Source organism: Malaclemys terrapin, chromosome 1 (assembly GCF_027887155.1).
Source record: "Malaclemys terrapin pileata isolate rMalTer1 chromosome 1, rMalTer1.hap1, whole genome shotgun sequence".
NCBI classification, from domain to species: Eukaryota; Metazoa; Chordata; order Testudines; family Emydidae; genus Malaclemys; species Malaclemys terrapin.
The window spans coordinates 277,797,957-277,824,381 of NC_071505.1; the positions used below are offsets into that span (position 1 = coordinate 277,797,957).

General features: G+C 40.4%; 1 protein-coding gene and 1 long non-coding RNA gene across 3 annotated transcripts in view; one reads left to right on the forward strand and one right to left on the reverse strand.

Moving 5' to 3' along the window:
* The window catches only part of KLHL1 (kelch like family member 1), a 400,838-nt gene that overhangs the window by 336,190 nt on the left and 38,223 nt on the right, over positions 1-26,425 (forward strand). The gene's annotated exons all lie outside the window — the stretch shown is intronic.
* On the reverse strand, positions 1,496-21,210 carry LOC128828683 (uncharacterized). The gene is made up of 3 exons (XR_008443223.1): positions 21,121-21,210; positions 8,114-8,292; positions 1,496-2,092 (listed from the first exon to the last, which is right to left on the reverse strand). It is a non-coding gene; the product is annotated as an uncharacterized LOC128828683 (long non-coding RNA).

Genomic DNA, 26,425 nt, shown 5'->3' on the forward strand with positions numbered 1-26,425 from the left:
TTTAATAAAGACTCCTTCTCTTCCCAGCACTCACCCACATCCAACTGCCCTTGGTAACTTTTCCCTGAATAAAGGAAACTGCACATTGCATTTGTGTCCTTCTATAATCCATCACATATGCATATTCCACTGTGTTTAATTTTTGATTTCAGAATCTTTTCTAAAGAACTAGTAACATTTGGATTATGAGTTAATTGCACCACCAAACAGCAAGAAAAGTTGGACTTTGAGTCAGGCAGCTTATAGTAAGACATAAACATTATCAATAATAGCAAGTGATATGTAAAAAACTACAAAGGAAGTATAATTATTTCTTTATAAATGTTCTCTCTTTTTATGTTCATGCCTGTGTAAAAGTACTTCTCCCAGAATATTTTGAATATTCTGTAATAATTATATTTTAATGCAATGTATTTTTGATGTGTGTTACCTAATACAAAGGTATTTAGGCCAAGACTCTGAATTGAAAAGAGAGGCGTGAGCATTAACTCACCACCACCACCACCAGCGAACATTGCCAATGGGAGAGAGCTCTCCTGTAGGCCTCATAATTCCACCTCCACAAGAGGCAGTAGCCATGTTGGCAGAAGAAGCTCTCCCATCAACATAGCGCTGTCAACCCGGGAATTTAAGCTCGGTGTAACTATGTCACTCCGGGGTGTGGATTTTTCACACCCCTGAATGATGTAGTTATACTGAAGTAAGTATGTAGTGGAGACCAAGCCTAAGGTTACACATTAAGGCTCCAATCCTGCAAAAAACGATACATACGCTTTACTTTAAGCATATGAGAAGTTCCATTGGGGTTACATATATGCTAAAGTTATGCATGTGCATAACTGTTTACAGGATTGAGGCCAATTTTGTTATACATTAGGTAGTAAGGGTAAAAATCACCCCATATGCAAAAGGCCCACAGAAGTCCTATGCGCCCCTTATTTTCCAGTTAAGACTCATTTTGAGATCTTAAGTCACACTTAGACCTGGTGCTGGTCCTATGCACAGTGATGAATGTCACTCGTACCAAATTATCTATTAGTATTCAGCAAAATTCTGAATAACTGGTAATATATACCATCAAGCTCTCTGGAGTGTCTCAGAAATATGAGTGCCAACCTTAGGACAAAGCAACAGAGGGTCTTGTGACACCTTTAAGACTAACAGACGTATTGGGAGCATAAGCTTTCGTGGGTAAGAACCTCACTTCTTCAGATGCAAGTCTTGCAAGTGAGGTTCTTACCCACGAAAGCTTATGCTCCCAATACTTCTGTTAGTCTTAAAGGTGCCACAAGACCCTCCGTTGCTTTTTACAGATTCAGACTAACACGGCTACCCCTCTGAACCTTAGGACAGACTGTTAAGAAGCAGGGTACACACTCCAGCTTGTTTGTGAGTTCTACACTTAGATTTCACCAACCAATTATCAAATGTGAACTATGCAGGCACTATAACAGCTGTAACATGGAGTCACAGACAGTACCCTTGTGTACTCCAGTCTACCTTGCCACCCAGGTAAGTTTGACTGTGTGATAGATGGCCCCTTGGACCCTTACACCAAAAATCACAACAAAATTCAGATTACTCCCAGTCCCAAAGGACCAATCACTTACCCCAGATCAATTATACTTTAGATCTTACACCAAAGACAGTGCTTGTAGCCAATCCTATAATAACTTAACTAAAGATTTATTAACTACGAAAGAGAAATAAGAGAGTTATTTGCAGATAAATACACACACACAACACAAGTTATAGTCTTAGGTTCAAAAGGTAATAGAGGCTGCTGTAATATGCAAGCTCTGTATGTCCTCTAGAGGCCCAAGCTATGTAGCTGGTCATCCATTGCTTATGCTTAGAAATTTAGCCTTTCGAAAGTCCCAGCCGCATAGAAATCCACTCCTTCTTGTCAGGGATTATTGTTCCCTTCCCCCAGAGTTCAAGATGATGAAATGAGTCCTTGTGCATATCTTCTCTAGATGGGTGTGGAGGGAGCAATCAACAAAGTCTTTTGTCCTCTGATGTTCCACAATAGTTTCCGTGGTGTTTATGGGTCTTCTTTTGTTGGCCAGGAGATAACACTTCCTGTGGCAAACTAATATTTCACACTTGTTAATGCTTCTCTCCTGACAGTGTGAGTTTACAGTTTCAGAGCAAATACTTAACATTTTATATAGTTTAAACACTAAACACATTTTTATAAATCTAATACCTATTTTACCAATACTAAAACAGAGGTGAGCCAGACTGGATTCAAGCTGTGCATTGGTCAGTGTTCAGTTGAGGCCTAAGGGCCTTGGCATTAGCTGGCACCTGGTCTGCCAGTGTCAGAGATACAGCCAAAGCTAAATGAGAAGTTGAATCAGTGAATGATACAGCCACATGTATTTGATTATTAGTGCTGCAGAATGTCAGTACTATTACCACTTTTTAATAAAAGAATAAATTCCCACAGTTAGACATACTCATGAAGCTGAACATACTAATTAGACCGTGGTACCTTTTTTTTTCTTTTTTTTTTTCAAAATCACCAGTCTCCAATCTCAAAAAATGACTTAGGTACTTAGGAGTCTAAGTCTATTTGAAATTCAGTGGGATTTGAGGGCCATATTTTCAAAAGTATTTACACTCCTAAAGAAGCCTATGGGAACCTAGTGGGATTTACAAAATCACCTACATGGCTACCTTCCATTGAAATCAATGGGAGTTAGGTGCTGAGGTGCTTTTAAAAATCCCATCACATATCTACCTGCCTCATTAGGTGGCTAAATACCTTTAAAAATCTCACATTAGGGTCCTAACTGCCTAAATCCCATTTGAAAATGGGAAGTTGGCTCCTAAGTCATTTAGGCTCATTGAAAATCGTACCTATTATATTTCCTTTTTTAACCCCTTTGGACCCAAGTGGCTACCTAGAAATTTGGAGTCTTGTTGGTTCCACCAGTTGGTGATCGAGCCAGGTATATCTTTGATGTCATTTTGTTTATTTCTGATGAATGCACAAAGTTCTGTTCCCCTGAATACAGGAGGAATAAAACAGGAGATAGTTTTTTCTTGCTCTCAGCTCCCAGCCTCTTTCAGACAGCACCTGACCCAAAAACTCTTTCTAGGCTTCTCCCAGGGCCTCACACGATGTTTGTCTCCTGCATCTGGGGCTTCTTTCTGAGTCTGTTTCTGTGTGTTTTTCTCTCTCCCTCTTTCCCAAAACAATATCCAGTGAAGACTTCCATCCACATAGTTCTACTTCCTGGGCAAACTAATATGTTTTTGTTTTAGATGGGAGTTGCTGGAAAGTTGTGTAACTGTTTCTTATAGCTATCTTAAATGAATGCCAGTGATTACACCCACCCACTTCAATTACGTTTCTCCCAACCCACTACACCACAGGATTTAAAAAAAAAATCTTTGCTATTGTAATCATAGGATTTTGGAGCAAACAGTTACACTTAAGATAGAGAATGTGCTCTTGATGAAATAGGTTGATGAAAATGTCACTCTACCCCAATCATAATTAACTTCAGTATTTCCATTTTCTATAAAGACATTGTGACAATTATATTCTGAAAATAAAACCTTTTCTCTTATTAAATGATAGTTGTTTCTATTTCTAAAATAGACCTTAGGCTGATACACACTAGAAAGATTGAAGACTGCACTTCAAACACTTATTTGCTTATACTGTTGACATATAGACATTAAGAAGTCTGTCTACGAGATTCATATCTGCCTTTAAGGAAAGTTGCTGATAGTGAGAAAAAACATGGAAGTTTGGAATACATTAAAGTATGGAATAAAGCGTGAGGGGCTCACTTCATGAAAGCACTTAAGCACATATTTGATTAACTTTAAGCATGTGCTTGAATATGTGATTAACTTTAAGCATGTGCTTGAGTCCCATTAAAGTAGATGGGATTCAAGCACATGCTTATGTGTTTTGCTGAACAGGGATGGCTTCTTGAATTGTGGCTGAGATAAGAAGTGCCTGCAGGCTATAGGGTGGACCTTGAACCTGCATTTTGCCAGAGTTCCTGATTTCATTCATAAGCAGCAAAGAGTTCTGTTTCTGGGAAGATGAGTGGGAAAGGAAAGACAGTGAGAAGCAGCAGGGGTTATATACCATAGTGATGGATTTGAATACAAAAGTGGACAGAATAGAAAGAGGTAATGTGAAATGAACTGGCACTGAGGAGAAAGGGAAAATAAGTGTCTGGTCCTCTGGAAGTGGGACAAATTTTCTTCCTAACCTGGAGCACCATCATCTCTGGCCATGAAGTAAAGAGTATACGTGTCAAAATCAGGCATAGCATAGGCATTGCAATGAGGTCCTAGATCTCTTCCTACCTATTAGGCTTAAAGTAGTTTAAGCCAAATACTGCAGTTTTGGTTGAAATTCAGTCCACTATTGATTTGAATAGAAATTTCAGTATAGTCCTATTTAAAACCAGTCTTAAAAAGCAAAGGGGGGCACTTGAGGGAAAAAAAGGCAAAATGCTTGTTTCCCTTCCGAGAGAGTTTTTAGGTTGTAAGCAGGAGATGGAAATGCATTTTAGAAATGCTAATTAGGCAAAAATTTGAAAAAAGTCCACAACTTTTAAATGCAGATTTTATTTCTCATATTAACTTCACTAATCAATTAAAACAGATTTCTTTAAGGAGAGGAAGCAGAATGAACAGCTGCAGCTTTTTATTAATGCTGAGATAACTTAGATCTTTCTAGAGTGATGTGAATGTGTGATTGGAGGTTAAAAATAAAAGCATAAAATATTGGTGTATTTTTTATTTTTTTTATACACTTTGGAAACATCCAAAACTATTATGTCTATTCAAGATGTCATATTAAAAATACAAAATAGAGTATAAGACTCAAAACAAAGTATCAGAGGGGTAGCCGTGCTCGTCTGGATCTGTAAAAAGCAACAGAGAATAAGACTAACAGATGTATTGCATGCATCCGACAAAGTGGGCATTCACCCACGAAAGCTTATGCTCCAATACAACTGTTAGTCTTAAAGGTGCCACAGAACTCTCTGTTGCTTTTGACTCAAAACAAAGTCATCATTTCGATAAAGACAAGAGAGAGGTTTCAATTTAATTTATTAATTCTAGAGATTTAAGAAAAGTGGAAAAACAAAATATTGCTATTCAACATCAGCATATCATTGTCTGTCAATCTAGCATTAAGTCTTAGGGAAAATTATCAAGAATTCAATCAGCCAGGGAATTAATGTCAAAATAATAATAAATTAGTTACTTCTGGCCACCAGAAAAAAAAAATCTATTATGAATGAAAGAATTTTTAAAACACAACTGTTTGGTGAAAAGAAAAAGAAAAAAAAACCACCCTTTATTTTTAAATTATTATTTTATGATTAAACACCAAAATTCACAACTAATAATGTAACCAATCCTACTATTCAACTAATAAAACAATAGATATAGAAATTCCAATAAAGCTGTCCACTGGAGCAAAAACACACCAGAGCACACTGAAACAGGTAAAGATCAAACCAAAGATCTCAAACAGTTTGATAATGAGAGTCTATAATGAGGAACTGATTGAACATGGGAATTATGCAGATTAAAAATGCAATTTATGGGGTGAATATGGACATTGTTCTACTTAATAAATCTTATGGGAAAGAATCTTTACTCTATGCAACCTTATGAAGAACTAGGTTCAGTGAGACACATTTTTAGTGAAATATTCAGCAGAAAATAACACAAAGTCAATGAGCTCCACAGATACAGCAGATAAGAAAAGTGGTAACTTAAGAAAACAATTTTTCTGGCAAATGAGGGGCTCTGTTGAAAGACACTGCTTGTCCAGTAGTGAACACCGCAAGATCAGTACTAATGCTCATTGGACCTGGGGGGAGGGGTGACTTTGAGGCTAATGGTAACCTAACTTTAGGCTTCTATTTTGACAAGTTGGCCATACTTGTTAAGCAATGAAAATGACTTAGGGACTGTCCAAGACTCAAATATAAGAATAGGCCAGGGATCGGCAATCTCTGGCATGCGGCCCACCAAGGTAAGCATCCTGGCAGGCTGGGCCGGTTTGTTTACCGGCTGCGTCCGCAGGTTCGGCCGATCACGGCTCCCACTGGCTGTCCCAGGCCAATGGGGGCTGCGGGAAGTGGTACAGGCCAAGGGATGATCAGAGAGTTCACAATCTATCCAGAAGGGAAATAAACTTAGATTTTATTTTATTTTTAATTTTATCACATGACAGTAAGTCCCAAGTATCCACAGGCAAAGCACAAAGCATTGGAAAGCAGAAAAGCAAATCCAAATAAATGCCTTGCTCCTGCATTAATACCATGGGTGTGCACACTTGCACCCATGCTGTCCTCACTGTTGTTTCATTCACAAAGAGTGATTTTGAATGCAGGTTAAGTTGAACCAGTGGCATTTTATTAAACCCTGAGGATGGAGCTGTCCATGTGGCTAAACAGTTCCCTTGGTGTCCCGTTAATAACGGTCCATCTATGGAATTTGGTCCTTTGGACTCCAGTGCCACTGATCATGATGCATCTTCCCTATTGGACAAACATTTAAATATAAACTTAAAAAAAAATGATGCCCAGACCCCCACCCTATGTCCCTTCAGCCAGAGGTTGCTAGCACATATTTGAACTGGAGTCTCATCTTTACCACAGATTCAGTCAGGATACATAGATTTTGAGAGACTTTGACTTTCACATCAGGCAACCACACTAGGAGTGACCTATCTCTGTCTCCCTGTCTCCAAATCTAGCAAACTCTCTCACTGTGGAGCTTCCTCCCTCCCTGTGGGGTTGCGTTCTGGATGGTTCTCTATCTCTCTGTTCTATGATGATCTCTGTAGACTCTCTCTGGGTGCTGTTTCTTTTGATTTGTAAGTGTCTCCTGTTCCTTTGGATCACTTGTCCCCCTTGCGCTGTCCCTTCATATCAGCTGGGTGCCACTACACCTCTTGTGACTTTAACCCACTCCTTCAGATGTCTCTCTAATGGTGGACACCTCACAGGAGTGCCTGTCTTCAGGACTGGTAGGGCCTTGGCTGATCTGTTGCACTCTAGTGCCTACTTTCTATAATTGTTGGCCATCTACTCTTGGTACTATCTCTATCCTTCTGGCTTCAACAGGTCTTCCCCATTGGCAGCAAGGTTTTGGACCTTCATCCTATCAGTGCCTGCGCTGGATTGCTTTGACACTCCTGTGATGGGGTAATCCTGTGTGCCAAAAATTCTACCAATCAGTCAGAACCAAAAGAAACAGCCTTGTGTAACAATCACTTAGCTGTTTTCATTGCTGGTTCCATCTTACCATTACTCTGTGGGTATGCTGGGAAGAATGTGGGGTGGTCAAACTCCCATTTACGTGTAAATGCTTTGAATTCTTCCAATGCAAATTAGAGTCTGTTGTTAGTGATGCAATGTCTGGAATGTAATATCTCACAAAGTGGGCCTTAGTTTACCAATCAGGCAGGGTTATTGACCTCCCAGAAATCTTAGTAGTAGTCCAATATAATCAAGTATTGGTTTTCATTCACAGTAAATAAGTCTGCTCCCACCTTTTCCCACGATCGGGTGGGCAGCTCATGTAATAAGTCTCTTTCTGCTAGTGGCTATCACATAACTGGCAGTTGTCAAACCCTTATATCATGAAGCAGAAATGTATTAATTTCCAGCATGTAAACACACTATTGAGTGCTTATAAAACAGCTGTCAGTGCCCCGGTTTGAGGCATATATTGTTTGCATGTCATCTGTCACATTTTCACATTAACTGCACCTGTATCCACGCCTCTAGGGTCCACTCCAGGAGTCCCCAGTCAGGTCTCAGGTCTCCAGCCATCACCTATCTCTGTTAGGGATCCTTGTCCCACTTCAGTGTGACCAAGGGGTTTCAAGGTTGCACAACTGCATGACTTATGCTGCAATATCCCCAGCAAGCCAGGCTGCCTAAAGCCAGCACATGTGCTTTGCTGTCTTTCTCCCTGAGGGCTATGAACAGTGTACTTGTAGCAGTTACCACACAACTCTTTTAAATAAAGTACATTTATTCTTAAGGTAAAAACACTACACAGAAAACATAATAAAACAATAGTTCCTAGAGGAATGCTAAAAACTTACCAGGGCTCCTCAGTCAGTCTAATGGGCCTTAGTAGGCCAAGGTCTCTCCAACCCTTCTGCAAGGTTTGGGCCCCCGCTTAGAGAGAAGGTTGTGTCCATTTGCTGAATCCACAAGGAGGCTTGAGTCAGTTTAAACCCATTTCAAAAGCACTTTCTTCATCAGTTGGTCTCTGGAAAATCTAGTTTGAAACAGTATATGTCAGCCTCTCCAGGGAGTGGTTCCTCTCTGGAGATGTTTACAACCTGAATTATTCACCTTAATCTCCTTCCACTGCTTTTGGTTCTTTGAGGAGGTGTGATAACCTTCCCCCATGGAATTGATTACAATCCCTAGCTCACAGTGATACATAAACCATTTGTAAACTTAATGCAATATGGTCCCCGAAGATATTGCATGCAAAATCTGTTACAACATCCTTAGATAATGAGGCAGGGACAAACGCTCTGTCCTTGAAATATGATTCCACCCTGCACACTCAGCTCATCTTTCATTTGAAAATATGGTTCTGTTCTTACTGGTATTCATCATTTGGCCACCTTGCTAGTATCACTGTTGATTGTCTGTAGTTGGATGTCATTTTCTGTAGCCTCTTTAATTTCTATCAACTTTATGTTGAAACTGGAAGATAATGCAGTATATGGATGGATTCAATATCTGATCCCCTTCCCCTAACTTTCTGAGACTGGGTATATATCCCCTGCCCAGAGTGTCAGCAAACACCAGATAACCCTGGACAATATCTGATCTATGCCTGGTAGCACAGGAGGCACATAAACATGTGCTGTAATTTGTTTGGAGCACTAAGATGGAGCTTTGTCATGATTGTGTCAAGGGGTTTGTGGTCTGATTGCATTATCACTGGGTGGCCATGGGTGTACCACAGCCAGAAGGTCTTTTTCTCTTTGGATGAATATCCTGTTCAGTCTCTGACAGGCTCTACTAGCATAAGCAATCATCTGCTCCTACAAAAGAGTTCAACCCAGACCTTTTTCTGACGATTCACACTGGACTGTCTGCCTTTCCTGACTAGTAGTGCTTGAGGACAGGGGCATCCATTATTATTTATTTCAGCATGTCAAATACTTGTATTGGGGACCTGCCCAATCCCATTCAATATCCTACCTTGTGAACGGATATATGGGTTCTGCTGCTGCGGCCAGATATGAACAGAATTTGGACAGAAAATATATCATTTCTATGAATCACTATACACCTGTCAACATCCAATGGAGCTGGCATGTCTCTAACTGCCTTGATTTTGCTAGGTTCTTCTTTCAGTCCCTCTGCTGTGAGTACATGTTCAATGTATGTCAACTCACACTGTTTGAGTTTGGCTTTATGTTCATGTCCCTGCATTGCTGTAGAAAAGCTTGTTGTTTTCTGTCATGGTTTCATTCAGCTTCTGGATCATTGCTCCTTTCACCTACAATGAGGATGTCAACTGCAATTATTTTCAGCCCAGGCAGTCTTTCATTCACTTTGATGAGTCTTCTCGGAACATGTCTGGCGCTGGGCTTAAGCCCTTTGGAATATGAATCCATCTGTAGCGACCAAATGGTACTGCCAAGGTTGCCAGCATGCTGGACTCTTTCTCCAGGCTTATGTGCCAAACCTCATTCATCACATTGCAGACCATAAGATTTTGGCTTTGGAAAGTTCTGGTAGATGTCATCAGTTGTGGGCTTTGGATAGTGACACCTTTTCAATGACAGTTCAGTGGCTTTGGGTCTATGCAGATGTGTAATTTGCCTCATGGCTTTTTTATCACCATCATGCTTCTTACTCAGGCTGTACTAGCCTTGACAGGTGCTATGATTCCCCTGATTTGGAGACATTTGAGCTTCTTGGTAAGTGGACTACATAGTGCAACTGGCATTTTCCTTCGTGGTAAGCATGTGTTCCACTGCACTTCAGAGAATTCACAGCTCTGATCCTGCCTCAATGTTCCATTAGCAAACAGTGATACTGAATACAGGTTAAGTTGAACAAGTGAAACTTTATTAAACCCTGTGGTCTACTCTGTCCATCTGGCTGAGTTGCTTCAAGTCTAACTCCCCTCATTTGCAGTTCCACTGGTGTCTCATACAAAACAGACCCTCCAGGGAATACGGTCCATCTGACTTCAGTTCCACTGATCATGATACTATAGGATCTGACTATAAAATAGGACAGTTTTTTTTTTTTAAAAAGCAGCAGAGTATAGAGAGGATACATATCTTTGCTGTTAACCCACAGGGTAGCTCCTCTAACTGTGTTATTGGGGACTGGGCCTTAAGGGCTGAGCTTGTGAGAGAATCTGGGCAGGGCCCTGTGAAGCTCTTGATAGCGTTATACATAGCCAGTTGTAACTAGACTCTGAATAAAGCAAATCTCTTGCAAGCACCTTGAGCACTGAGTGGTCACTGAATACCACACTAACCTATGCACAATCACTTGCAGAGCTACTCATGGAGAGAAAACTGTTCACTAACATCTGTAGGTGCAAACCAGAAGGGGAAAAATTTGGGCATCTTAAAAAAGGAATCAATTAAAGAGAAAATAAAAATAATACTGTTATAAACTGGGTAAAACCTTGCTATGGCTCAAATTACAATTTCACTGAGATTAATGGGTGTGAACACACCCTGCAGTTATAGGGTGACCGGGTGTCCGGTTTTCGGCTGGAATACCCAATCGACAGGGGACCCTGGCAGCTCCGGTCAGCATTGCCGACTGGGCCGTTGAAAGTCCAGTCAGAAGTGCTGCAGGTCTAAGGCAAACTAGTCCCTACCTGTCCTGGGGCACTGCACTGCGCCCCGGAAGTGGCCAGCAGGTCTGGCTCCGTGCGCTGTCCCTCCTCCTCCCCCCGCCGCCTAGGAGCCAGACCTGCTGGCCACTTCCAGGGTGCAGCACAGAGCCAGGATAGGCAGGCAGTCTGCCCTAGCCCTGCGGCACCACTGACTGGGAGCTGCCTGAGGTAAGCACATGCCCCAACCCTGAGTCCCAACCCTCTGTCCCAGGCCTGAGCTCCCCCCCACAAACCCAGAGCCCTCTCCTGCACCCCAAACCCATCTTCCCTGGCCCCACCCCAGAGACCTCACCCCACACACACACCTCAACCCCCATCCCTGAGCCCTCCCAACCCACAGTCCCCTCATGCACCCTAGAGCTCGCACCCGCAGTCAGAGCCCTCACCCCCTCCTGCAGCCCAACTCCATGCCTCAACCTGCAGCCCCCGCTCACACTCCGAATCCCTTAGCCCTACCCCCCAGCCCGGCACCCCCTCCTGAATCCCAAACCCCTCATCCCTGGCCCAACCCAAGCCTGCACCCCCATCCCAGAGCCCATTCCCCCTCCTATACCCCAACCTCTTGCCTCAGCCTGCAGCCCCCTCCCACATTTCGAATCCCTCAGCACCAACCCCCAGCTGCAGCCCGTATCCGCTCCCATACCCCAACTCCCTGCCCCAGCCCACAACCCCCTTCTGCACCCTGAGCCCCTCATTTCTGGCCCCACCCCAGAGTCCGCACCTCCATTTAGAGCCCTCACCTCTTCCCGCACCCCAACCCCCCGCCCCAGCCCAGTGAAAGTGAGTGAGGATGGGGGATAGCGAGCCATCGAGGGAGGGGAAATATAGTGAGCGGGGGGCGGGCCCTCGGGGAAGGGGCAGGGCTAGGGTGTTTGGGTTTGTGAGATTAGAATGTTGGCAACCCAATTCAGTTACCATAACTTTCAGGTTAACTTAATCATAAATCCCCATCAAAGACTAAAAAGGTCATGTGAACCTGGCCAGGAATTTTGGATTGTGTGGACAAATAGGTTTTTGCTGAGTATTGGTCTGGATAAGGGTGTGTGTGTGTGTCTGTGAACACAGAACCAGAGAGTGAGCGAGACAGCCTGTAAGCACTGTGTGGCCCTAGAGGAAGTTAGTAAGAGGGCACTTTGGGTCTGGGTTGGCTAAAGAGGCTTGGGGCTGTAAACGAAGAAACTACTCCTAGTTGCCTTTGGTTCCTCTACTATTTGCCAAAGCAGGTCTTTGTAAATTCCTTGTAAATAAAAAAGATTGCATCAAAGAAAATACCAGACTCCATCATTAATCTCTACTCCCAACTGGAATATCCCTAAACCCCAAACTCTGACTAGCCACTCAAGTCAAAAAAGGGCAACAATACTTTGGTCACACAGTAAAGCAGTTCTACCTTTAAAATGTACCACAAGATGCAGTGATGTAGAATCTGAACAGTGGAATTAAAGAACTACAGAGCTGGCTTAGTAAACAACTTGATCCTAGCTAGGCCTACTAACATAGCTTGAGTAAATGCCTGCAGATAAATAGCCGACATCTCCTCCAAGCCCAAGAGGTGGTAGTGCAGCCCATTTCAAAAACCCAATAAACGAGAGAAAAGAAGGCATGAAGAGCAGTGGAGAGGCTAAGATAGTCCTTAGGCACTGGAAGTCACAGAAGAGATGCTATAGAGACAAGTATCATTGAACTGAAAAGGACAAAGTTTACACTAGTATCTCCAAAGAGACTGATTAAATGGCCAATAATAAAACTAAAGTTGTTTTGGGTTAATTTGAATGTAATGTTCAGTGTCTGATGCACATCAGCTATTTAGAAATACGAGGACTCTAAAAAAGAAAGAGTTTGTTATTGCTACTTTTTCAACTAATGAGACATCTGTTAAAAAAGTAACAGAGCATTTCATGAAGGGAATTTTGCCCATTCCACTGGGCTCACTTTGTTAGTGCACAAAAGGGGACTGCTAAGTGTTCATTAAACATGCATCCTTTGTTACGTAAAATGACAAAGCACCATCAGAAAAATAAAGTCAACCCAAGGCAGTGCAACCAATGTGAGTTTATGGGGCTTTGCCAATTCTAACAGAAAAAGGTGTGTGTAATGAGCAGTTAGCAGCCTGTGTCTTCAGGAGCACATTTATAACATATGCGCACTCATAGTCACTAATTACATATAAATAAAAAATCTCCCTAGCTGCACCAACAGAATCATGATACTCTGGCAAATTCCATCCTTAAAATCTCTACTCTTAAATTAAATCAGTTCACCATGAATCTCCTGCAAAAGTTCACTTCACCAGGGATTAATACGGGCAGAAGCAGAGGAAGGTAGGAGCAGCATCTGTCAAGGTAGCAGGGCTTGTTTTATGGACATCTCTTTCCTCTAGATTTTTTGGGGGTCAGGATGTTACTGGAGACATTGTGCTTTTCAGTAGTTTTAGGTGTCTCTGTGTTTTCATAGCAGCAAAAGGATACTTGTTAAATTATTGCTGTATTTTTATGCCAAAGTCAGAAGAGAAATATTTAATTTCAAGCTTCACTCCTTTTAACATATTTTCTCTGAAATATTGATTTGTTTGTGTACTAGATTTTTGCTTCCGTTTTTTTACATCAGCACACGTTTTGAAGAACTATTTCTCTGAATCATAAAGTACCTTTTCATTGTTATTTGCACCCTTGTTAAGTAGTAGATCATGTTCCAATTCACTAAAGACCAACTAATCATAACAATATTAGTTATAAACATTTCTGAGCCAGGTTCCCAGGGTAATATAGTGTCACAGATGAGAATCTGGTTTCTCATTGACAAAACTGAACTGAAGATAAAGAGAGGCACTGCTGTAAATCTCTGCTCCATTAACATAGCTGTACAGGGTCTACTGGCCTCTGAGAAGCGGCTGGGTGTTTTCATAACCCATTTAATCAGCTTCAAACCCTTTTTCAGGACAAATCTCAACACCTCCTTGAAGACAAAGCATTTGCAACACCGTCTTAATGAATGCTCACTAAAAGGGTATTTTAGGCTCAATCCTCCAATCCTTCAGCACATCAAACACTCCTTGAGGCCAGTGGAAGTTCTGTGTGCAGACCTCTTGCAGAGATCAAGTCTGCAGTGTTCCAAAAATCAGACAGGGTCTCTATGAATATTGTATGCCTTTTTAAGGTCACGTTTTGTACAAATTACATATACATTAAACATGCCTCTTTTGTATAATTTCAAGCAAGTTTTTCAGAATGTTCACAATTTACTGTTTTTCAGCATGTTCAGACAGCTATTATGCAAGAGAGATGGCTTGAGATGTAAAATGGCCAGGATGAAGGCTGGGAATTGGGGGAGGTCATTAGTGAAAATCAGTAAAATATTGGCGAGGTCAGAAATTTATAATTGAAAATAAAAATGTGGGTGTGAAGCTTGGGCAGTTTTATCTCAAGACAGATGTTTGAATAACATACCTCAATATTCTTTGTGTTGTCCTGACTAACAGTTGTCTAGTGTTCCTCTGTTGTGTTAAATAGTTACTGGAATTCACCCCAGAAACAGTGGTGCTTTACCTGGGCAGAAGGTAATTCGTCCCATTTAAGATTATCTATCAGAGATGGAATTGCAGCAGTCCATAGCAGATCTAACTTTAGAGAGAATTAATTCTTTGTCTTTTAGCATTCACAGGTATCCGTAAAAGAATCAGGATGAAAACAATATTTGTCCTAACCCTTTAAGTCAAACTCTTTTAACTTGCCTACAGCCAAGTTGCCTGTCCAGTACAAGGGCTGATCAGGAATGTGGACTTTTGCAGTCTATAATTAAGCTTTGTAAATGTTCACATGGTGTGAGTCTTTCAATCTGACCGACAAATATGTGAAATCAAGAGTAAGTAAAAGATATGAAAAGCTTTGCTTTTTGACATCTTCAAAAAAAAAAACCATTTATAAATCCCATTATAATCTCCCAGTATAAATAATTCAGGCCATATAGACCTCATTAGCTAATTAAACATAATAGAATTTCCCTGCATGCTTTACAGCAATGGCTCCCTGAAGGTAACACTAATAATCAAAGGGAAAGTACAAGTGACCTCCCATTGAACAGTGTTTACTTTTAGCTCTTGTTTATTTGAAAAATACCATAGCTTGCCCTTTGAAAGACTAACATCCAAGTGATGAATGAGGGGAAGGAGGCATCTTTTTTCAGAAACAGAGCTCATTCTTGTTAGGAAATAAGAAAATGGAACAAACTCTGTAATTCATCATCATATTTCCTTCCACCATTTTTTCTCCCACTCTGTGTACCATGTTTTCTGTATTCATTTCAAATTTTCCTCCAATTCAAGGGTATGTCAATTTTAAATCCTTCTGATGATTTTCTTAAACAGCAGAATGCTGAGACATAATTGAGTTGGATTAAAACTATTTTTTTATGAAACTGAACATATTCTCCCTAGAAAAGGCATTCATTTCAGGAGACAAAAGAGACTGATATTTACTGACTTTTGCTTGACTGAAGAGGGAACAAACATGGTTTATTAAGTTTTTGATCATATTCAAAACAAAATTTAAATTTGCATTCTTGCTTTATTCAGTGCACATGATTTTATTAATTTCTTAGCTCTTATTTTCAATGAGATTAAACTTTACAATTCAGGGCTTAATTTTGTTTGTTTGTTGGTTGATTGGTTGGTTGGTTGGTTGGTCTGTTACAACATTCATGGATATAAAAAAAAAATGTTTTCTGAACCAGTCATGTCCCCATCTTTCCTACACTCAGATAACTGCTGCCCCCACCAAGCTTTGAACTTGGAAAGTCATGTCATGCCATGCCATGCCATCCCTCATGCTGCTTCTTTATTCCAAGGTACCTGTCCCCGGGAGCAGGGTGCTCACTGATAAAAAAAAATAGTAGGTGCTCCACTGCAGAAAAACCCAGTCACCACAGCTCCACTCTAGACTCAATTAACAAACTCTTACTTTATTAATTACAAGTAAACCCATGAATGAACTCATTCACTGTTCATCTAGAGCAAGGGTTCCCAAACTTGGTTTGCAGTTTGCTCAGGGTAAGCCCCTGGTGGGCCACGAGACACTTTGTTTATTTGAGCGTCCGCAGGTACGGCCACTCACAGCTCCAGTGGCTGTGGCATTTCCAGCCAATGGGAGCTGTGGGAAGTGGTGGCCTGGCCCATGCCGCTTCCCGCAGCTCCCATTGGCCGGGTACGGCAAACTGCAGCTACTGGTAGCCATACCTGCAGACACTCAGGTAAACATCCAGAGTTAAAATAGCCTTATATTTAGAAAGGGTTTCCAATATCTGACCTAAATTTTCCTTGCTTCAGATTAAGCCCATTACTTCTTGTACTACGTTCAGTGAACATGGAGAATAACTGATCGCCATCCTCTTTATTACTACCTTTAACATATTTGAAGATTGTTATCAGGGCCTCCCTCAGTCAACTTTTCTGAAGACTAAACATGCCCAGTTTTTTTGACTTTTGCACATAGGTCAGATTTCCTAAAACTTTTATCATTTTTGTTTCTCTCCTGTGGACTCTCTCCAGTTTGTCCACATCTTTCCTAAAGTGTGGCACCAGAACTGGACAGAATACTCCAGCTGAGACCTCCCCAGTGCCAAGTACAGTGGGACAATTACCTCCCATGTGTTACATACAACACTCTTGTTAATATACCCAAGAATGATATTAGCCTTTATTGCAACTGCATCATATTGTTGACTCATATTCAATCTGTGATACACTTTAACCCCCACATCCTTATCAGCAGTACTAACACCTAACCAGTTATAACCCATTTGGTAGTTGTGCATTTGATTTTCTCTTCCTACGTGAAGTATTTTGCACTTGTCTTTATTGAATTTCATCTTGTTGACTTCAGACTGATTTTCTAAATTGAGAATGTCATTTGGAATTCTAATTCCTGTCTTCCAAAGGGCTTGCAACTCCTCCCAGCTTGGTATCATTCAGACATTTTATAAGAATATTCTCCATTCCATTATTCAAGTTACCAATGAAAATATTGAATATAGATGGACCCATGACTGAACCCCGTGGGACCCCACTAGATAACCTTTCCCAATTTGACAGCGAATCACTGATAACTACTCTTTGAGTAGTACCTGTTAACCAGCTGTGCATCCACCTTATAGTAATTTCATCTAAAACACATTTCCCCAGTTTGCTAATGAGAATGTCATGTTAGACTTGTCAAAAGCCCTACTAATATAAAAATATATCACATCGACTGCTTCCCCCCATCCATTAAACCAGTAAACACTGTCAAAAAAGGAAATTAGATTCATTTTTCATTATTTGTTCTTGAAAAATCCATTCTGGATATTCCTTATAACTCTGTCCTCTAGGTATGTATATTTTTGATGTATAATGTAAAACCTCCTCCTTTTTTTCTCTGCCTGTCCTTGCTACACAAGCTGTATCCCTCAATTCCAGTATTTCAGTCATGAGATGTATCCCACCAAGTCTCTGTGATACCAATTAAGTCATAATTATCTAATGTACTTATACTTCCAGTCCATGCATTTGTATATAAATGTAGAAATCATAGAAATATAGGTCTGGAAGGAACCTGGATAGGTCATGTAGTCCAGTCTCTTGTACTAAGGCAGGACTAAGTATTATCTAGACCAGTGGTTCTCAAAGCGGATCCGTCGCTTGTTCAGGGAAAGCCCCTGGTGGGCCGGGCTGGTTTGTTTACCTGCCGGGTCCAGAGGTTAAGCTGATCGCAGCTCCCACTGGCCACGGTTCGTCGCTCCAGGCCAATGGGGGCTGCGGGAAGCGGCGCTGTCCGAGGGTTGTGCTGGCCGCCCTTCCCACAGCCCCCATTGGCCTGGAGCGGCGAACCGCAGCCAGTGGGAGCTGCGATCAGCTGAACCTGCGGACGTGGCAGATAAACAAACCGACCCAGCCCGCCAGGGGCTTTCCCTGAACAAGCGGCAGACCGGCTTTGAGAACCACTGATCTAGACCATCCCTGAGAAGTATTTGTCTAATCTATTCTTAAAAATCATCAATGATGGAGATTCCACAACATCTCCAGTGATTTGTTCCAGTGCTTAACTACAAGTAAAGTTAGGAAGTTTTTCCTGATGTCTAACCTGAATTTCCCATTACTTGTTGTCTTGTCCACAGTGGTTAAAGGTATGGTAGATTTGGAGACCTTCTAGTGCCAGTGACTTCTTGTTCTGATACAAATATGTCATCTAATCTCTGAGAACAAACCAAAAAGATTGGGAATGCTTGTGTGTGAAATGTGTTCTCTATAGGAGTTACAGTCAGGATTAGCAGAACGCTTTTCCTACTTTTAGTTACTATATAATTATTATTATTTTTTAATCTATTTGGTTTCATAGGTATTCATAGTAAGGAGCTATGACAAGTAAGAAAACAAGCTCTCTGCCCCTAGGAGTTTACAAACTAAGGACCCGATTTTACAAACACTTTTACGCACATGTGCAACTTTACTCAGGCCCATGTTTGCAGAACTGGGTCCAAACAGTTAATTTCAGTGAGAATGGATGGCACTCAGTACCTCTCAGGAGATGCTTAGCACCTTGCAGAATTGGTCTTTTAATTTGGGGGAAAAAAAAAAAAAACAATGAAAAAGCCAGACCATGGCAGATGAAGAGGAAATGCGGATCAATAGTTAGGACAAGGAGGAAAGGAAAATTGCTCTTGGGAGAGTATTATTTTTCAATTTTTATTTGCTTTTGCTTTTAAGAGAAGACACAAGTATGGGCTCAGATGGCACTAGAGCAGTGATTATTGCTAGAAGACGTTTTTATCTGTTATAATTTTGCATTTTAATAACTTGCTCCATAATTTGATGAAGGTAATTTGTTAACACATTTTATTCATATTCATAGCTTGCAGTACAGCATATTTACAGGCCATGCACAAATGACTGTCTTCCTTATTAATGACACTTCTGTATCTTCAGTCAGTTGTTGCTGATACATAGAACAGATGTGTTTTTTTAAACGAATGTCATCGTTAAGGTCCTGCACTACTCCCTACTACAGATATAGTTTTGCTCTGTCAGCTGTATAATTAGAGCCTAAAGAATACAATCTCAGTTAACATCAGATTAAGTTTATATACCTGTAATGTCCATGCTGCACTCTAGTCATAAATATATTCTGTGCAAAAACTAAATTTAATGTAACACTATATCTGAGATGCTGATCTTGCCAAATTCAAGAGGCCTGGTGCTGACATTGCGATGCTTTTAAACTGATGTATATGCATTGACTTTAATGAACACCAGAACCATTTTCTGATTGGCTGGTTGGGTGCTTTTGATTGACATGTCCGGCACCATCTCCCAGCATTTCACAGGAAAGAATCTCTATACTCCTTATATTGAATGGATGGGGAAAAGAGAATAGAAGCAGGCTGATAGTAAAAAGAGGCAAGGAAAGAAGGGATGGAGCTTGGAGAATGATTTGGAGAAAGACAAGCAACATTTAATGGCCCTCTAAGGACTTTCAACCCACTTTCTCTTGTGACGATTAAACTGGTATTTGTTCAGTATTCCCAGTGTAATATTTTACATTAGAAAGAAAGTGTGGTTGGTGGAAAACAAACTGCTGCTGAAAGGGTGGCAAAGAGGAAGGGAAAGTGGTCCAACTAGCCCAAGGAATCTTTAAAATGTAACCATTTAATAGAAAGGTGTCCAACCTTTTCAAACGGAGGGCTGCACAAGAAAAGAGTCTAAAGACAAGAGTCCACAATCTATACTTTGGGATAGACTATTCTGTTCAGGCGTCTGAAAGGGGAGTGCAAAACACTTGCAATTCCCTTGTTGGGTGTTTCCCCAGGACAAAGGAGTCCCCAGCAGGTGTAGAATAGGCATAACCAGCTTTGTTCCTGAAGTCCCTAGAGGAGAGGGTATGTCATGGAGGAAAGAGAGTGGGAAAAACTGCTGTGCTCTGGCTATCCCCAGCTGGTATATGGTCCTTTGCACATATAGTCATTGGCAGACTTTGCCTTTAATGAGTATGTCAGTATGTTTTAGGAATTGCTGTGCTTGTTTTTTAAGAAAATATATTGAGTTGTCTGGGTAGCTGAAAGAATTAGGGAAAGCTACATTTCTGAAATAATAATAATAAAAATTAATAGTCTGAGCCCTAACTACAGAAGAGTCTACATCCCCCATAGCTGGCTATAGGTACCCTAATAACATCAACCATTTTTAATTTTCTTAACTGTTAGGAGTCCTCTCTGTATGAAATAAACGGCTTCCCAATTTAATATATGCAAATCCCCCTCCTCCTTCAGATCACTTCTGAAAACTCAGCTATGCTCAAGGCCTACAAGTGATAAAATCCTCATGCCACCCTTGATTTGGCTGTGCTATTGCTATTTATGTCTTAAGGATGGAGGCTTTTTGAGGCTGGGCATTTTGTTTCATCTGGGGCGGGGTTATAGTAGTATTTTTAGCTAAAGTGCTGTCTGCAATTCTAGAGCGATATAAATGATTGTTTAATATTAATTAATAATGTAACTCATTACATAGCAAACAGGGAACAAAAGCCTTTTATTGAAATTGTATTGTAGATGTAACAGCCTGCAAGGTTCATTGATTAGATTTTACAAAAAGTTCCATCAGGTCAATTTACAAAACTATTGCTCTGTGATTAAGGGTGTGCATTTAATTCATGGCTCTTAAGGAAAATTGTTGGTTATTTAAAGGAATAAGGACATCAATTAGGCAAACAGAATGTTTGTTGAGCAATCAATTCTAGTTACACAAACTCCATTTCTCTATTAGAGTAGGTCTGCTCCCTTAATAGACAAAATGTACATTCATCCTATTCAACAGCAAGCACGGCAGCCTCTTTGTAGTAATGTCTTCAGGAGCCAAGTATATTATATCCAGTATAATTCCAAAGTTGTTTATTCCAGCTAGTAAATGTTTCATGTTGTAACTGAGAAATGTGGTTTCAACTAATATTCATTTACCTTTATCTACACATATTAGAACTGTACCATCATTGCCAGAGTATGAAGAGAAGATTCCGTACTCCCCCTGGCAGTGCCATTGTTTCAGTTAATTCTTTTGTTTTCAGGATCTTCACGTGTATTTTGATTACTTATGGACCCTTCTTAGAACAATATATATACATTTACTAACAGTGAATTTCTTAGTCTGTTTCAACTTTATGAAAATTCCTTACCTTAGTAGTAATAATTCATACTTACATTGTCATCTGTTTGGAAGAAGCTCTTTCTTGATTCTGTAGGCATCTTGTTGAGGTAAACTGAATAAATCCAGAAGAGCTTGCTCCTGCACAATGGGGATCTGATATTTTTCAAAATATACTATAAAGCAATCTTCATTTAAGAGATATCTCAGAGTAGTTTAGAATCAAATCAGACTAATATGTCCACTCAATTATCTCCATAAAATTCTGTATCTAACTGATTATTTAAAGAAGAAATCATCACTTTTTTACTGGCTAAATAATCCATACTCAGGAAAAAAGAGGACATTTTACAACATATTAATCAGAATGAAAGAATAGTGAAAGTTATCATTACTTCACAGTCATGCTAAACTGGAAATAGTAGGTTGTCTTGAATCTCTAACCTCGTGTTGATATTTGTTAGTTTAACAGTGTGAGATAGTCCTTTTTGTTTACAGCCTGCTCTCCAAGAAGCCAAAAATTGGCACCCAACCAATATTGCATGCTTGGTCCAAACAAATCTGAGACAACTTGAGTAAAAGGGCAGTGTTCAGTATGGGCTAGGTCCACAAAGGGATTTAGGTGCCTTACTGTGATTTTAAGTGCCTAAATCCAAAATTTAGATCCTCAAAACCTCCACTCAGGTGTTGGCTAACCCTACAGGTGCCTAAAGTCCCTAGGGCCCAGATTCGCATAAAAGAATGTAGGCACATAACTGTCATAGTCAACAACTAAAGCCAACATTTAAGCACCATTGAGATCCTCAAAACTACTGCTCAGCTGGTGCCTAACATCCCTAAACATCCTTGGCACCTACATTTCTGCTGTTAAAATCCCCTAGATAACTAAGATTCTGCAGCGAGGCATATGCACTTATGCCTCTGTCCTAACACTTGGTGCCTATCTCATGACTAAGCCAGTAGAGCACGACTTGCACTTGGATCTCCCACATCTCAGGTACATGCCCTAACCATTGAACTATAGAGTCGTTCTTGTAGTTGCTGTTCTTCGGTTACTATAAAGCTGTTCACACAAAGTGGAACAGTTTCAACAGAAGATATTGCAGAAGACCCATCTCAGACTACCCCATATTCTAGTGATTAGGGCACTGTAGTCAAAGGAAGTGTGGTTTAGTGAGCTGCAATTTAGCAAATGCATACTGATTCATAAATTTTAGGGCCAGAAGGGACCATTATGATAATCTAATCTGACTTCCTGCATAACAGACTATAGATTTTCATCCAATGATTCTAAAAGATTTAAAGTCTTCAAATGTCTGAATCCACCACATCCCTTGATAAACTTTTCCAGTGCTTAATTATCCTCAATACTGAAAAATTGAGCCATATTTCTAGTCTGAATTCATCAAGTTGCAGATTCCAGCCACTGGATCTTGTTATGCCTTTATCAACCAGGTTCAAGAGCCCTTTCGATCAGATATATTCTCCCCATGTATGTACTTCTTGTCACAGTTCAGAGCAACTGCACCTGTATTTCCCCTTAAATACAGAGTGCTTCAGCAAGGGCACCCCTCTCAGGCTTCTCCTTCCCTGGCTGTTATCTTTCATGGGTGAATACACACATCTCACTCCCTCCTTGTCTGGGTATTTGCAAGCCAAACAGTTCCCTGCCTTCCCTGTGTTATTCCCAGCAGTTTGCCTAAATAGATGGGCTTGCTTTCTCTTCAGAGACTGATATCTGTGTGTCTGCCCACAGTGATAAATTACCACACAGTTCTTCCGATGCAAGCCTATTTTATTCTCAGGTAAAAGCACTAGAAATAAAACATACTAAAAATGATAAAAGAGCCTACACACCTACTAAGAAGTTTATCAGAGATTATCCCAATCCTAACCTGGGTTCTGCTCCCACAGCAGTCCTTCAGCGCTCCACCCATGGGGTTTCTTGTGGTTACAAGTTAATCACAGCTTCAGCTCAGAACACGTCCCCGGTCTTATGGGCCCTGGGTAGGCCCAGTCCTTCCAACCCTTCTCAAAGGATTGGGGCCCTCTGTGGACCAGGGATCCTGTCTATTTGCTGGACAAGGAAGAAGGTCAGTAGCCTGTTGAAAACCAGGGTATTTATCCAAAATTTTATTTATCCTATTCATTCATTTATCTATTTATTTATTTATCCTTTCTTTGTCTGTTGGTCCCTGGAGAATCCAATGTGAACCTCTCAGGGGAGGAGGGTGTGGCTTCAAAGGACTGATAACCAGATAAATGATATTAGCATCCTTCACCTCCACAATAAGAAATACACAATTGCATTTTAATATAATATATCCCAAAGGCATTAATTCTCACTCAATAAGGTTTAAGATAAGTAAATTTTATCTTAATTCTTTAATTCCATTCCTTCATTCCATAAGGTTTGTCCAGGATATTGTCAGTCTGTCACACTTGTAGACTATGATCAAATCACCTCTTGGATACACATCCTGGGTAAGCTATGCGGATGTTAAATATCTCACTGTAAAGCAGGTTTTCCAGGTTGTCAATAATTCTTGTTCTTTTCTGAATCTTTCCCATATGCTGCTAACAGTGTAGCAAGCTGTGCCAGCACTTATTAGGGTTCATACTGTTTTCACTGACAAATGCAGAAAAAAGTGTCCTGCAGTGTGCCAGTCCAATGTGACTGCAGGGTGTCTCTTGTATTAGAAGTGTGTTGGCTACATGCTGCTATCCTGGATGCACAAATTTCTGGCCTAAAGAGCAGAATTTAGCCCTTTTTTCTTTTCATTTTAATCCAAGCAAAGATATGGCTTACTGTGTTCTTAGAAAGGTCTACAATTTATTTTCACGTTGATTGTTCCATTGCTTCTTCCATCTGCTTATTTATGCAAAACAGATTTATTTTAAGCATTCTTTCTTAATTTGAAAACCAAACCAAAGAAACCCACCAACCCCTTCTCCCCACACATTTGCAGGCAACATATGCAGTCCCTCAAATTGCCATGTATGGAAGTAATATAAAAGCAATACCTGATGTTATATATCTCGTATGAGCACAGACAAATCAGTGATATGTGAAATGTTCTATTTATCAGATACGATTGACTCTGTTCACAAATTATACTAGTACTTGGTTTGTCATAGTTTCCTGATGATTTGGAGAAAGGCAAATAATCAGAATGCATGGGATTTTTTCCTGCAGTCAGAAGATAGCACTTGTTGAATTGTTGCATGGAAATACTAGCTGTTGCAGCTTTCTGATTTTATTCCAGTATGATTAAAAACCACATGCAAAAAAAAAGCATAACTAAAATATCTATGGGTTAGGGAAAATATAAAAATCACTAGAAATACTATGATGACTCATTTTTGCTGAAGGCTGTTGTATTTCCAGTTTCGAGATATATTACTCAGCCCCAGTTCTACGTGTTTCTACTTTTCACCCACTGACAGCCTAAAATGGAAAAATTAGCTGCCTAAATAAAGCATTGGGTAAATTTACTGGTCACACAATTCTGCCAGCCTTACTCATGTTGACTAATAACGTACTCCATGAACAGTTCTATTGAACTCAAGTTATTTATACACATAGTAGCGCTATCCACTAATATCCATGGGAGTATTTGTGGAGTAAATCACTACTCAGTGTCAACAGGGTTGGCAGAATCTGTTGCTCAATTAGTATCACACCCATTCACTCCAGTAGGACACAAATCAAAATCAGTCTGAATTAATAAATCTTGGATTTTGTTTGTTACTAATGAGCTGGTCTGGAGATATACATATTATATCTTTCAAAATGTTTAAACGAGTAATTTTTTGCAGTGAACACTTTCATCACAAGAAGTGGGCTGTAGTCCACGAAAGCTTATGCTCTAATAAATTTGTTAGTCTCTAAGGTGCCACAAGTACTCCTGTTCTTCTTTTTGCGGATACAGACTAACACGGCTGTTACTCTGAAACTTTCATCACTGTACAACAATGGGTTGAAATTCTACACTCCAGAGTTTTCTTTGTTCAATATTTTAAAATGCAGCGGGCCAGAACTGGACTGGCTTTTTTGAGGAGGAATTACAAGGAGAATGAGGGCATTTGATGCTCTGCAAAGAGGGGGTTGTTTCAAATGTAAATGTAATGGGGTGGCAGATGCGAATATAGAATTTTTTTATTGAGTTCATTTGATAGATGTTAATAATGCTCTGGAAAATGGAGTGGGCACTGAGGTATAAAAGTTCACAGATGGAACAAATTATTAAGGGTAGTCAAGTCCAAAGAAGACTGTGAGAAATGTCAGAACATCCTAACAAAGTGAGGTGAATGGGCAACATGATGCCAGATGAAGTTCTATGTTGATAATACAAAGTAATGCATATTGGAGGGAAAATATGTATTACTCATTGTGACAGGGTGCTAAGCTGAAGACTGCTTAGCCAACCCTCTGTCAATCCAGCTCCAATTAAAGGAGGTGAATGGGAGCTGGGTAGATCACCTGGCCCTGATTAGGGAAGCTGGAACAGCTGCTGTCTCATCAGGCTGGGGCTGGATAAGAGCCCAGGGGAAGGAAGCCAGAAGGAAGGAAGGAGATGGAAAGAGGGAAGCTGCAGTAGTGGAAAGGCAGAGAGGGGAAGCAGAGAGAGATAGCTTGCCCCCTCTCTCCTGCTGGTGGATTGTAAGAAGGGGTCTACGTGTATGGTGGAAAGGTGGTGGGAGCACAGCCTGTAAATAAAAGCACCAGGTGAGCACTGCACCAAAATGTCTGTGTGTGACTTTCTCAGTCCAGTGGGGTCAGGAGCCAGGAGGGCCCTGCAGGGAACCCATTACTCATCCATTCTATAGGGTTCTAATTTAACTGTATCAATTCAGGAAGGGGACCTGGTCATCATTGTGGAGATCTCATTGAAAATTTCTGTTCAGTAAACATCTGTGTTACTATGTACAGTACTAGTGACTATTTCTCAAACAAGAATATTACAGAATTTGAAGAATTTCAGAGAAGGACAACATATGAAGAGTGATTGAAAAGAATTGGGATTGTTTATCTTAGAAAGGAGATGAGTAAAAAGGGACATGATAAAAGTATATAAAATGAATAGTTAGTATATAACCATAAAAAGTATATTAAAAAAAGAGAAAATTGACTAGGAACCACTGTTCTATCTGGCTCACAAGACTAGAGCAAGGAGACATTCAGTGAAATCAAAAGGGAAAAGTTTCAAAACAGATAAAAGCTACTTGTTTTTCACATAATGTGTAATTAGACTGTGGAATTTGTTACAGGATGTTGTTGAGGCAAAGAATTAAGCAAGATTCAAAGATGGATCATATATTTATCAAGAGAAATACATGGCATATCCAGAATTGTTATAA